This window comes from Zootoca vivipara, chromosome 11 (assembly GCF_965207765.1).
Source record: "Zootoca vivipara chromosome 11, rZooViv2.hap1.1, whole genome shotgun sequence".
Classification (NCBI taxonomy): domain Eukaryota; kingdom Metazoa; phylum Chordata; class Lepidosauria; order Squamata; family Lacertidae; genus Zootoca; species Zootoca vivipara.
The window spans coordinates 47,710,359-47,723,525 of NC_142594.1; the positions used below are offsets into that span (position 1 = coordinate 47,710,359).

The 13,167-nt window shown below is 43.0% G+C and overlaps 1 protein-coding gene and 1 non-coding gene across 3 annotated transcripts in view; one reads left to right on the top strand and one right to left on the bottom strand.

Annotated features, from left to right (window-relative positions):
• DPP6 (dipeptidyl peptidase like 6) overlaps positions 1-13,167 on the bottom strand; it is a 493,091-nt gene that overhangs the window by 49,688 nt on the left and 430,236 nt on the right. The window lies entirely within an intron of this gene.
• Positions 8,129-8,200, top strand: TRNAQ-CUG (transfer RNA glutamine (anticodon CUG)). Its single transcript has one exon. It is a non-coding gene; the product is annotated as a tRNA-Gln (tRNA).

Below are 13,167 nucleotides of genomic sequence, written 5' to 3' on the forward strand. Positions count from 1 at the left end.
ACAAAGTCTTTGTTTTGCGTGCAAAAGGCCCAAAGTTCAATCCCTGGCATCTCCAGACAGACTGTGCTGGGACTGTCCTCTTGCTTGAATCCCTGAGGAGCTGCTGCCGGTCAGTGCAGACAAAGCTGATCTGGATGGCCACAATGGTCTGACTCAGCATACAGCAGCTTCCTATCTTCCCACTGTGGAAATAACAAGAGGCTGGAAATCCAGAATGTGTTCAAGCTCACTGGTGCTCTGTTTATTTCACTGGGGCTTAAGCATATTTAGCAATTCACTGAATAGCCGCTGCAGCTGCTTACAAGCAACCTGTATCCCTTTCTACCCTAGGGAGAGGGCGCGCACATGCATATATACAAACCATTCTTTGCTGGTTTGCTATTATGTTAAAAAACAACTGCAGGAAAGGAATCAACTTGCTAGTTTCATTTTATTTTGGGGGGGGTCCCTTTGCAATAATATCCAAATCTGTTTGTTGTTGCAAAAATCTGTTTTCAAAATTCCTGTTTATGAAATGATTATGTGCAACGAAGCACATAAAACCTTGTTAAATCTTATTAAACCGAGAAAGCAAAGTTGCCTGGCTCAGATGTAATGGAAACCTGCAGGGACTCACACAGGAGGTTAGTTTGCTGAAGCTACACCTGTAGAGAAAGGGACCCTGATATTATTTGTTCACATTAGCGGTACTTTTCCAAGGGAATCTGCTTCCAGAGTGGTCAATCCCTCTTCCCAGAGTACTCTGGGAATTGTAGCTCTGTGAGAGGAGTAGGGGTCCCCGGCCCCAACAACTCTCAGCACCCTTAACAAACTATGTAGGGTTCCCAGGATTCTTGGGGGCAAACCAGAACAATTAAAGCTATTTAAGGTGTGGGTGTGAGTATTGCAGCAGGACTAATAGTAGCCAAATCAAAGTATGCTGTAAAAAAGTGATCTTGCACCTTTTTACTCCCCCTTTTAAATATCTTTCCCATCCTAATTAAAAACAAAAACAAAGCTCGTGTATAGAAAAAAAAATTGGAAAAAAGAGAGAACGGATAAACTCCTAACAGCTTCATTCCAACCCTCAAAAGAGTCCCAAAGCAAAAAAAAATCTAAGGCTGCTTCTGAAAGCTTCTTTAGTTTGGTATGTCCCCAGGGAAAGGAGTAATCTGTATGTTCATGGATGGAATAATCAAGAGCATTTCTCCATTGATCTTAGAGGTTGTGATTGCACAGAGGGGATGGCACTCAGGAAGAATGGCAGTCCTTTGGAAAGCCCAGAGTTAGCATTGCACAGTGGGTAGGAAACAGGGCTGCAATATGGTGTGGTGGTTAGAGTGTTGGACTAGGACATGGGAGACCAGGGTTCAAATCCTTGCTCAGCCATGATGCTTGCTGGGTGACCTTGGGCCAGCCACAGTTTTTCAGTCTAACCTACTTCACAGGGTTGTTGTGAGGATAAAATGGAGAGGCAGAACCACGTACGCCACCTTGACCTTGAACAAACCAGGGAATCCCTGCTTTGCGTCTTGCCTCTGCCATGAATGGACTAGTGGCTGTAAGGGGAAAATATTGACTGACAATAATGTTGGTATGATATGATATGATATGATATGATATGATCATATATCATATATGTCATATCATATCATATCAATAGGAGTATAGCATCTAGATCAAGGGATGTATTCTGCTCTGGTCAGACCTCACCTGGAGTACTGTGTCCAGTTCTGGGCACCACAGTTCAAGAAGGATATTAACAAGCTGGAACGTGTCCAGAAGAGGGCAACCAAAATGGTCAAAGGCCTGGAAACGATGCCTTATGAGGAACAGCTTAGGGAGCTGGGTATGTTTAGCCTGGAGAAGAGAAGGTTAAGGGGTGATATGATAGCCATATTCAAATATATGAAAGGATGTCATATGGAGGAGGGAGAAAGATTGTTTTCTGCTGCTCCAGAGAAGCAGACACGGAGCAATGGATTCAAACTACAAGAAAGAAGATTCCACCTAAACATTAGGAAGAACTTCCTGACAGTAAGAGCTGTTCGGCAGTGGAATTTGCTGCCAAGAAGTGTGGTGGAGTCTCCTTCTTTGGAGGTCTTTAAGCAGAGGCTTGACAGCCATATGTCAAGAATGCTTTGATGGTGTTTCCTGCTCTGCAGTGGGTTGGACTGGATGGCCCTTGTGGTCTCTTCCAATTCTACGATTCTACGATTCTATATATTACGTTAAAAGAGAGAGAAACATTTCATATGAAGTTGTCATACTGAGAGAGTCTACCCACCCAGGCTCAGTTGTATTGCTGCAAGGACAACAAATAATAATGTGCATGATGAAGCCTTTTGAACTCGTGAAAGCACTATGCAAATGCTAGGTATTATTACTAGATAAGTTGGGCTGAAAGTTGGGCTTATATCCAAATTCTAGCATGTTGAACAGTCCATGGAATAGCCAATTAGTGATGTGATAAGCGCTACTACCAGTATAATAGGCAGACGACAGGTCATAGGTGAACTTTTCATCAGCTAAGTTGAGAAGATCAGAGGCAGTGAACTTACATCTCAATTGTGCCACAGGTCTGGAGATAGAGACCTGTCACATGATGGAATGCTCTGATGCTACGTGCACTGAAAAGATATCTGCACAGGGAAAACCAGCATGTCAGGAAGAAGGCCAGGAGAAGCAGGGAATCTTCTGCTTGACATCTTGTTTCCTATGTGTAGGATTTTATTTCATTTTATTTTTGAGAGAGGGGAGCAGACAATCAAAATAATTGCCTGCAACCTGAAGTGATGTGGTCAATACTGGGGGGGGGGAGTGAAAACGAGGGTAGGGCTCCTGCACTTTTAATACGGTAATTGTAAAGAAGAGGGGGTTTCAGTGGGTGCCGTGGTTTAAAACTGGGCCACAAATACATCACCAACAACCACCAAAACCATGCCATAGCCACAATAAATTATTTTTCAAAACAGAGAAACCTGAAGTTAATCACAACAAAAATATCAGGAGAAATAATATAAAATGCTTTGGGTGATTAGGAGAACTCTATGGTTGTTGTTTTTCCTTATTCTGCTCAGCTTTTGAATGAAATAAAACTGAATGAAACTGTCAATACTATTTTTAGCTGTGGCTGTCATTACACTTTTTGATGTGCTTTTTACACCATAATTTTAAGTATCTTTTTTTTGTATCTCAGCATGTGGTGAGTTGCTTCGAAAGGAGTAATCCTAAAGAGGCATTCTATAAATAAAGAAGTAAAAATAGGTTAAAGAAATAACCTCCCCCCATAAAAACAAAAATAAAGCCTGTGTTTCTTGCTCACCTTGCTTCTCTCCAATGAATTGTTTAATTCAAGAGAAGAAATGGTTTGAAATTAAAATTAGATTTCCCAATCCCCCTGCCATCTCCTGCAAACAGGGCTGCCTCAAATACAGATCAGAAACAAACCTTGGAACTTGGCTTGCAGTGACAATGATTTTTAAATTAGAGCCATGTTATTTGGATTTACATTGTTCTCACATAATTAGAGAATATTATTCTCACCTGGAACCTTTTTGAAAGAAAAGCACGGTATGGAAATTATCTTACCACAAGATGGTGCTGTGATTTTTAGAATGATCTGGATAAAAGTAGGAAATAAGAGTTGTATATATTGTGGTTGATCATTTACTGACAGAAATTGCTCAAATTACCAGCAGAATTGTGTGGGATCTCCACCTTCCTTAATATCTGTTACAGACAACCAAATACATGAGTGTTGAACGTATGGGCATGTTTAGACTCACATAATTTGAGCAGCAAACCCAATGCAGAAATGAATTCACTGCACTAAGTTCAGGTATTCCTTCTCTCCTGGATTGGTTTGCAGTAGGGCAAGGAGGCCATACAACTGTGTCCCACCTTTCTTTCACCTAAACAAATTTTAAGCTCTCAAAGCAACTGAATAAACTATAAAAATAGTTATACAGTGGAATCTCGGTTTATGAACACCTCGGTTTACGAATTTTCGGTTTACGAACACCACGGACTTAATTCACTTTCCATTACTTTCAATGGGGAAGTTCGCTTCAGTTTATGAACGCTTCAGTTTATGAACAGACTTCCAGAACCAATTACACCCATGCTTCGGGTTAAGTACGCTTCAGGTTGAGTACTCTGCAGACCCGTCTGGAACGGATTAATCCACTTTCCATTCCTTTCAATGGGAAAGTTCGCTTCAGTTTATGAACGCTTCAGTTTAAGTACTCCGCGGACCATCTGGAACAGATTAATCCACCTTCCATTACTTTCAATGGGAAAGTTCACTTCAGTTTATGAACGCTTCAGTTTATGAACAGACTTCCGGAACCAATTGTGTTCATAAACCGAGGTACCACTGTACAGATACAAAGCCAGCAGGAGTGTGGGGGCTTTCTAGTTTATAGAACTGTATGTCACAAGCATGACTAAGATACAACTTGGCTTAGTGTTATGTTTGTATTTGGCTTGCTGGAAAGAAATCATGGGTGTGTCTTTGGTACAATGAACTCCTAACTTCAGGGAACAGGTTTGTTCCTCTGAGGCCATGGTGGCTGACTAGATAAACTGAGAGGCAGAGAGATTAGTGGACGAGGACTTCAGCAATGTGCTGCTCCTAGGATGATAGCTCCTAGGAAGGCTTCACACTGAGGAAAAGGGAAACGATCCCTTAGAAAGGACTCATTCCTTGGCGGATGAGCAGTTATCCTCTCATGCTGATGATTCTTCGACACGGGGTTGAGGGATCCTCGTAGTGGGTTATCCGATCATTAGGAACATAGAGAGCTGGGCTTGTATAAAAGGGACAGGCTGCCCTCGGATGGGGATGGATCTGTACTCTTAAAACTTAATAAACATATAAATAAACAAGGTGGCAGAGCAGCTTTTAAATTGAATGTGGGGGAAAGCCAACAGGAGCTGAAGAGGCTTCCATTCAGAACAATGTCCTCCCACCCAGGAGATGAAAAAGTAGCTGGGGGAGGCAGAGAATTAGGCAGTTTGAGTGTGAGAGCACACAATAGCAATTGAGGAAGTGTTCCATAGACACTTGAAGAGGGACTGATGTCACAGAGGCCAAGGAGCTGTGTATGAGAAGCCTGCAAGTGCAACAGCACTCTCCCAACTTCTGGTTTCCAGCAACTGGTAGACAGAGGCATATTGCCTGTGACAGTGGAGGATACAAATCAGGCATAGGCAAACTCGGCCCTCCAGATGTTTTGGGACTACAACACCCATCATCCCTGACCACTGGTCCTGTTAGCTAGGGATGATGGGAGTTGTAGTCTCAAAACATCTGGAGGGCCGAGTTTGCCTATGCCCAATACAGATCATAGCCATCATGGCTAGTACCCAATGATAGCCTGATCCTCCACTAATTTCTCCAGTTCTCATTTAAGGCCACCCAAGTCGGCAATCCTCACTGTATCTTGTGGGAGTAATTTCTATTGTAATTATGCACCGGCTCAATTCACATACAACACTTTGCCAAACCATTGCTTAGCATGAATGTGCAAACATGCAGGCTTCTGGAGAAGAGGTCTTTTTTACCAGTGTGCAGGATGATGGCAAAGGAAGCTCTTGTATATCTGTTCATTTTGATCATCCTATCAAATGGTAAAATGCCTGCATATTTTTTTCTTTTTATTAATTTCATTCAAGTTGAAGTCATGCAAAATTCTACAATGATTTGGGGATAGAGGAAGGAAACCCGCCAACATATATACAAAGGGCTGCCATATGTCTGGATTTCCCCGGACATTACTGGGATTTCAAAGGTGGAATTCTCGTCTGGGCGTGGGGGGGGGGGGATTTCCAAAAGGCAGCACTTTGTCTTGGATCTTAGGCAAATCAATCAAAAATTTGCTTTTTTGAGGGAGGGGGGTTTGTAAAAAGAAGCTCAACAACTTTGGAGTGTCCTGGTTTTTACTTTTTGAAATATGGCAACCCTCATATACACCACTCATTGTGTCAACACGTTACAGAACACAGAAAACCCAGGAGGGAGATTTGTCTCTAGGAGAAAGCAAACCCTAACTTTCTCTCCAAACAAACAAACAAAAATATTTTGCTTTGAAACCCAAAGGCAGTCTGTGGAGCTTGTAAAATGAGTTAAGACTAGATTGCTGATTGGTTTTGCTCATTGTATGCCCTCCCCCGCTTTCTTACAGGCTTCTAAATATGGTATCATTGAACTTATTTTGAAAGGGTGGGTGGAAAAAGAGGAAAAAGCTCTAGTCATACCACAAGGTGGCATGTAACATTCAGAAACCTGTGCTCAAGAATGATACAGCCTTCAGAACATAGCCCATGAAACCATGGTGATGGAGAGGAGAGCTCTGTCATTGCTACTCCAGAAGAAAATTCTCTCTGCAAAAAATAGGGTATGAGACTCCGGGGCATCTCAATTCATTTGCTGGACGGCATATTGAGCATTGGTTTCCAACCTGCATATAACATTTGTTCCAAAGTAGCTCAACAGGGAATAAACAGTTCCAGGGCTGTATCTAATGGTGCATACTCAAAATCACTTAATGCAGATTAGTTACCCTTTAATACTTTCCAATCACTTGGTCATACTCTCAGCAAAGGCAGGAAAAGGGTGAATTTGTGTCCACTTTTTCAGTGCATGCTTCTGGGCCGAGGAACCACTTAATTGCATTAGTGATTGTGAATATTGAATCTGGATGTAGGTACCTGTTTCAGATTGATTAATGCAGAGCACACAGATTACGTCCTGTGCAAGTGAAGTCAAACCGCAATGACAGGAACATTATTTATTATTATTATTAGTCATAATAAAAAGAGTGCCTCTGAGTGTGCACAAAATGTTTTCGCTCTCATCACTGAACAGCACCTATTCAGACAGAGGGAAGTTGGACAGAAGGCACAAATTGAGCTCTGCACCTCTCAATTTGGTAATGTAGCAATGCCACCTGCTTGCCCCAACTTATGCATGTAGACAAGCTCATATGTTCTCAAATGCCCCCTTAAACCTCTTGTTCTCATTATTGCTAATCACCATAGATTTGCCAGCATTTTCTAATGAGCAAAGCCCTCAATATTTCAAATGACAAGTGAAGGACTATTGAGCCTTTAAGAGTAGACTGTTCTGGCTTTCAGTAATATGAAACATCAGCTGCTATAAACTTAATGAAGGCTGTGTGTTCAATGACTACTGTTTTTCATGCAGTTGAATGGTGCTTAAAAACCCAGCAGGGACAGATTGTAGCTGCAATATTACTTAAAATTCTCCGAGCAAATGATGCATGCTTGCCACCATAGGGAATAATGGGAAGTGTCTGTTTGTTGCCTGCCTGACCTGCCATCATGACTCTTGAAAGGAATGAGCACTGAAGATGGTAGACTGAACCTTTGCAAATGCAGATTGACAGGACTGACTTCATTAGTGACACGGCCTGACTCTGCACCTGAGTCCCATTGATATCGATGGGATGTAAACGTCTAACATTTCTTGGATTATGCTAAGCAGGCGCTATGGCTGCTAGGGCAGGAGCAGAGGGATCTGTTTCTCTACTGGTATCTTGCTTTTAGTTCTATGTTGAAATGCCAAGGGCGGCGTTGGGGAATGCACTCAATGAATCTGGTGGCCAAATTTGGCTTGTGGGACGTGACTGCAATCCAAAGTACACAGTATATGCTGTTCTGATTCGAGTGTTGGACTGGGAATAGCTGAGTTTGAATCCCATCCGGGTCAGTTGCCATCTCTCACCTACATCTAATCGTAGGACTGTAGAGTTGGAAGAGACCCACAGGGCATAGCTGCCAAGTTTTCCCTTTTTTTAAGGGATTTTCCCTTATGCTGAATAGACTTCCTCGCGAGAAAAGGGAAAACTTGGCAGCTATGCCACAGGGTCATCTAGTCCAACCCCCTGCAATGCAGGAATCACAGGGTTGTTGTGAAGATGAAGGCAGAAGAAGGGCCACTGTGGAAAGTTACAGTGCGGCTTAAATTCGCGACCTTACAAAAATTGGCTTTTACAATATCACTGTTGAAACAGACATACGGTAAAACGGAACGGGTGTGAGTGCCTGTGGAATTTTAAGGGAGCGGCTTATATTTGGGTATTCTTCCCCCTCCCCGAATTAAATAAATAAGTACAGATTACAGGGTTCCATGGTGTAATGGTTAGCACTCTGGACTCTGAATCCAGCGATCCGAGTTCAAATCTCGGTGGAACCTGCGGATCTCCTAGTTTTTGGGACACAGGTGGCGCTGTGGGTTAAACCACAGAGCCTAGGGCTTGCTGATCAGAAGGTCAGTGGTTTGAATCCCTGCAACGGGGTGAGCTCCCGTTGCTCGGTCCCAGCTCCTGCCAACCTAGCAGTTCGAAAGCACGTCAAAGTGCAAATAGATAAATACCAGTAGGTACCGCTACTGCGGGAAGGTAAACGGCGTTTCCGTGTGCTGCTCTGGTTCGCCAGAAGCGGCTTAGTCATGCTGGCCACATGACCTGGAAGCTGTATGCCGGCTCCCTTGGCCAATAATGCGAGATGAGCGCCGCAACTCCAGAGTCGGTCACGACTGGACCTAACGGTCAGGGGTCCCTTTACCTTTACAGGACATTAGGTTTCATCAGATTTAAAAATGGTAGTGCTGGAGCTGGCTTAATCAAGAATTTAACCACTTCCTTTGGAGCATGCGGCACAGAAAGGAGTGGGGCATGAACTGGGCATCAGAAGATGCGCTCAGCTTTTGGGGGCGACAAAATTCTTCTTGGACTAAACCACTTCAGACTGTCAATGGGCAATTATATCACAGAATGCTTTTCCATATATAAACTCCCACCTGCATGCCAACATCTAGAATCTAGATGTCAGGGAGAAGGGGTCAGCCACAGCCTTCTCTCTGAAAAGCTCAGTTCCTATGCACGCTGTATGTGCTTTTCAGGGGTGCCTTTGAACCCCACCTTAAAGGTCTGCAGCTGAAGTGGTACCCACCAGAAAACAGTTTTGCCATCATCTAGCTGTTTGTGTTGATCAGGTCTCAATCAGATGTGGAGCTCTTTGATGTGTGTGTGTGTGCGTGTGTGCGTGCGCGCGCGCACACAAACACACCTACCTAGCATTTTAAAATTTACAATGGAAGCTGGCATTTGGAATGATTGAAATCAAAGGAAGCTTAGCTCTTTACTTCAGTGGGATGTGCATTAATCTCCAAAGACACAGGAAGGAAAAAAAGACCATCAAAAGTCTTGGCTGTCCCCAAATTTAAAATTGCACACTTTTTCCCAGGCTGCTGTATGAATACTTCATATAACAGTACACTAAATATACAGTAGATAGTAAAAAAAAAAGGTATCTCATCTGTTTCCTTTGCAGGAACTGCTAAAATACATAAAAGATGCTGCTTGAAACTAAAGCTATTTGACTTCACAAACCTGACAAAAGATAAGGCAACTAACAGGGCAGTGGGAGATTCTAAATATGCACTTTAATATTTCACATTAAGCAGGCTTGATTATTAGCATGGAGACCACATGCAATGTGGGACAAGCCCCCCGAATCTTTAAGAACAGATGTGCAGAAAAGCAAACTTCAGAAGGCACAAGCTTGTTTTGCAGAGGTGAGAAAACCACCAGGTGCTTGAATTCTGTGTGCTGACATTGCTGGACTACAACTCCCAGCATCCCTCACCATTGGCTGATAGGAGCTGGAATCAAAGGATGTTTGGAGGGTAACAAGTCCCCCAGCCATGGATGGGTGGGTTAAGAACACTGTTGCCCTTTGCATCTTGTCAACCCGATTACGAATTTCCTTGTATTATTTTCTAACAATTCAGGAAAAGAAGCGGCCTTATGTGGCCATAATTCTGCACAGTTCTGACACATTCAACCAGAACAGTGAGATTCTGGCCTCTTCCACCAGATGTCACTGCGAAGTTGCAATATCAAATAATGATAATGCGAAGCACAGAAACAGATAAGGATTAAGAGGTTACGGAAAAGCCATAGCTTTGCTACGGTAATCTCTCTTTGTTCCTTCCCTCTGGTTCCATACCCTAAGAGCAAAAATGACACAGTAATGATGCTTGAGACACAACCTGGTGCTAAGGGCTGCAAAGGACAAAGAAATGATTGCACACTGTTGGTACAAACACCTGTTTTGTGTAAGATATTTAAATAATAGATACTCAGGTGCTTATGCAGCCTCAAGCAGTGGGGCATTCTGTGCTGTCTGTTGGGCATCATTTCAGCATTTGAGCCTGCATTTTCATTCAGCCAAGCTATAACTGATGCTGCTACTGATTTTATGATATTTGCATTCCAATGCCACATCCTAAGTAAGTCACAAGGTCTCTTGAACTAGCTCTATTATTTTTAACTGAGCAACAGGTTACAAAGAGAATAATGAAAATTCATCTCTTTATGTTTTGGCTCTTGGGCAGGTTTCCATAGGCGAGTTCCTACCTCGATTTATCGGGAGGGCTTGTTAGCTTTCTGAAGTAAAGAGTTTTCAGCTGTTGGAACCCCTATGCTAAAGACTTATAATATTAAACATTGTTTATGGAAGCACACTAAAGGTACGGGCCTCAACACTGGAAACATCTCAGTCATTCACATTATTGGGTTTTTTTAGGTCGTCCAGTGAATGCAATTAATGGCTTTTGGGGCCCTTGTTTCCTTTGCATTGAAATGAACTCAAGTTACATACATTACTTAAATAGTTACTTTAAACAACAGACAGTCAGACGGGTAACATAGCATTTGGTAGAAACTGAACTGCAGCAGAATGGAAACAGCATGACTGTGAAGAACACATGCTGGAACGGAAATTGCTGCTTTCTTACATCCCCACTCAAAGAATTGGCACATCTATGAAAGTCACATCTTGCCAACAACTAGGTATGACTGGCTATTGGGAGATGGAAAGTTAGAGTAAAATTTGTGCTGACAACAGGATTTTTTTAGGCCAGGTACAAAATCTGTACCCACACTTTTTAAAAATAAGGACGCGCAAGGAACATTGCACAAAGATTACCTGGGTGGTTGATCATTAGACCCCCAACCTTTATTCCCTTTGCATCTGAGTGGGCCTAGGTTCTACTGCCAAATTCAGTGCAGAATGAGTTTTCTGTGCTTTTTATTCTTGAACAGAGTATTTTTTTGGGGGGGGGGACGACTTCCCATATTGCAGCCATGATCTCCCCCAGCTCTATCTGTTCTGCAGCTGATACTTCGTATTTCCACATGGGTACTTACACACTGGCAAAAAAGGAGGGGAATGCAATCACCAAGAAAAGAAAAAAAGGATGAAAGAGGATACAGATTTGTATAAAATTTACATGGATCTGGAACCCCTTGAATCTCACACTGCTCAGAGATTGGGGTGATGTGCAAAAATCTATAGCCACCCTCTGCACACCTTGCAGTCTGCATTACTACCACAAAACCTCTCTTGAAGGTCAGCAAACCTTTGTCTCTCTCCCTTGCACCAATACCAAGCTGGAGGCCTGAAGTATCTGCCAACCAGCTTGTGCTTCTAATTTAAATGATTTCTACAGTGCATTGCAAACAAACAAACATCTGGAGCTGACTCCGCAGGTGGTTATAGACCTTTGCTCTCTCCTCTTTGGAAGTTGCTTTGTTTTTGTGCTAAAAACTCAAAGGATGCTGCTGTGAAAACAGAAGTTAGATCAGACTGTACAGATGCAATACTAATGTTTATTTTAGCTTCAAAAACCAGGCTTAATCTATCCTTTCATGTTATGTCTCAGCTTGCAACCTTCCAGCTAAATTCACTAAGTAGATTATGCTACTACATCAGTGCTGATTGATTTGAATATATTTTTGTTCCTCCATACCATCAGGAGTCAACAGTTCAGCATAATACCTTGAAGAAAGTTTACCCAATGGCAGATTTACAAAAGCAAAAAAAGATTAGTCTGAATACCAACGAACTCCTGCATTTTAAACAGAAAAACTCCTTAAATCCGCTTCCGGATTTACGAAAGAAATGGGAGGTGGGTGGGTGGAAGGGAGATAGTCTGATTAATACCAGAACGTGTTTTCTTTACTGTGACAAAAGCACTCATGCTCCAAGAAAGATGAAAAACCAACTTCCGTCTGTTTGGGGTTTGCCATCTGTCTCAATGCCTTACTGTGTCACCAAGGTGGCACTGCTGGGACCATAATCTGCAAATTCTAATATGCATATGCAAAGCAACCTTACCCAGAAAAGAAACTGGGACCTTGCAAGCATATATTTACCACCTGCCCCTGCAAAAAAGGAAGGAGCTTGACTTTGCTTTTGAAGGGGGAAGCTTGAAAAATAATCTTTGCATACTACGTGGGAGAAAAGCATAAAGCGGATCACGAACCACGGCAAACAGCCAGGTTTGGCTGGTTGCAAGCACTTGGTCTGCTAGCATAAGGTGATGCAAACTCCAGGAACAACAAGAACACAAAGGGGACAGGAAGGGCACCTCTGATGGTGCTGTTACTGCTGTCTACTTCATCTCAGGATAGTCACTGATGATATGGCACTTGCAATGCTGGCACAGATGGGGAGAAGGTTGAACATATGTTCGCAACCCACCTCGCCACAGCCACTTGCTAAAGCGATAGCAGGGTAAAAGAGTAAAAACACAAGAGTGCAAATTCACAGGGACTGCCAGATCGAGAGGGCAAAAGTAAGCAAGGCCACAGCAGGCCCTGCAACCTCCCAACAATATGACCCCCAAAGGTGCACTCCTCCATTGTCTCCTGAGGCAGATGGATGATAAAAACAACTCAGCTAAATACAACCCATTATTCTACATAGTGCAACAGGACGAGAAACCTTTCCCCGAGGCAACCAGGTGATGAACTGTGACTTTTGGAGATGTGAGGAACGATTGAACTGTCCATGCACTGGAAGGTAGGGACCATTTTCTGGTTGCCTCGGCAACACAGTTGTGTCTTCCTTTCCTCTTGGCCCTATGTTTCCCCACCACTTTGTATGCTCTGAAAGATTGCCGAAAAGTGGCTTCTTTTGTGGTGGTGGTGGTGGGGGGGGGGAGTTTTTCTAAAAAGCCCCCTCGCCCTGTTGATTCAGCCCTAGGGAAGACCAGGGTGAAAAACCTTTACGACTAGATTACTCTAGATCAGGCATGTCCAACTGGTCAATTCCGATCTACTGGTTGATTGTGGGTCATAGAATCATAGAGTT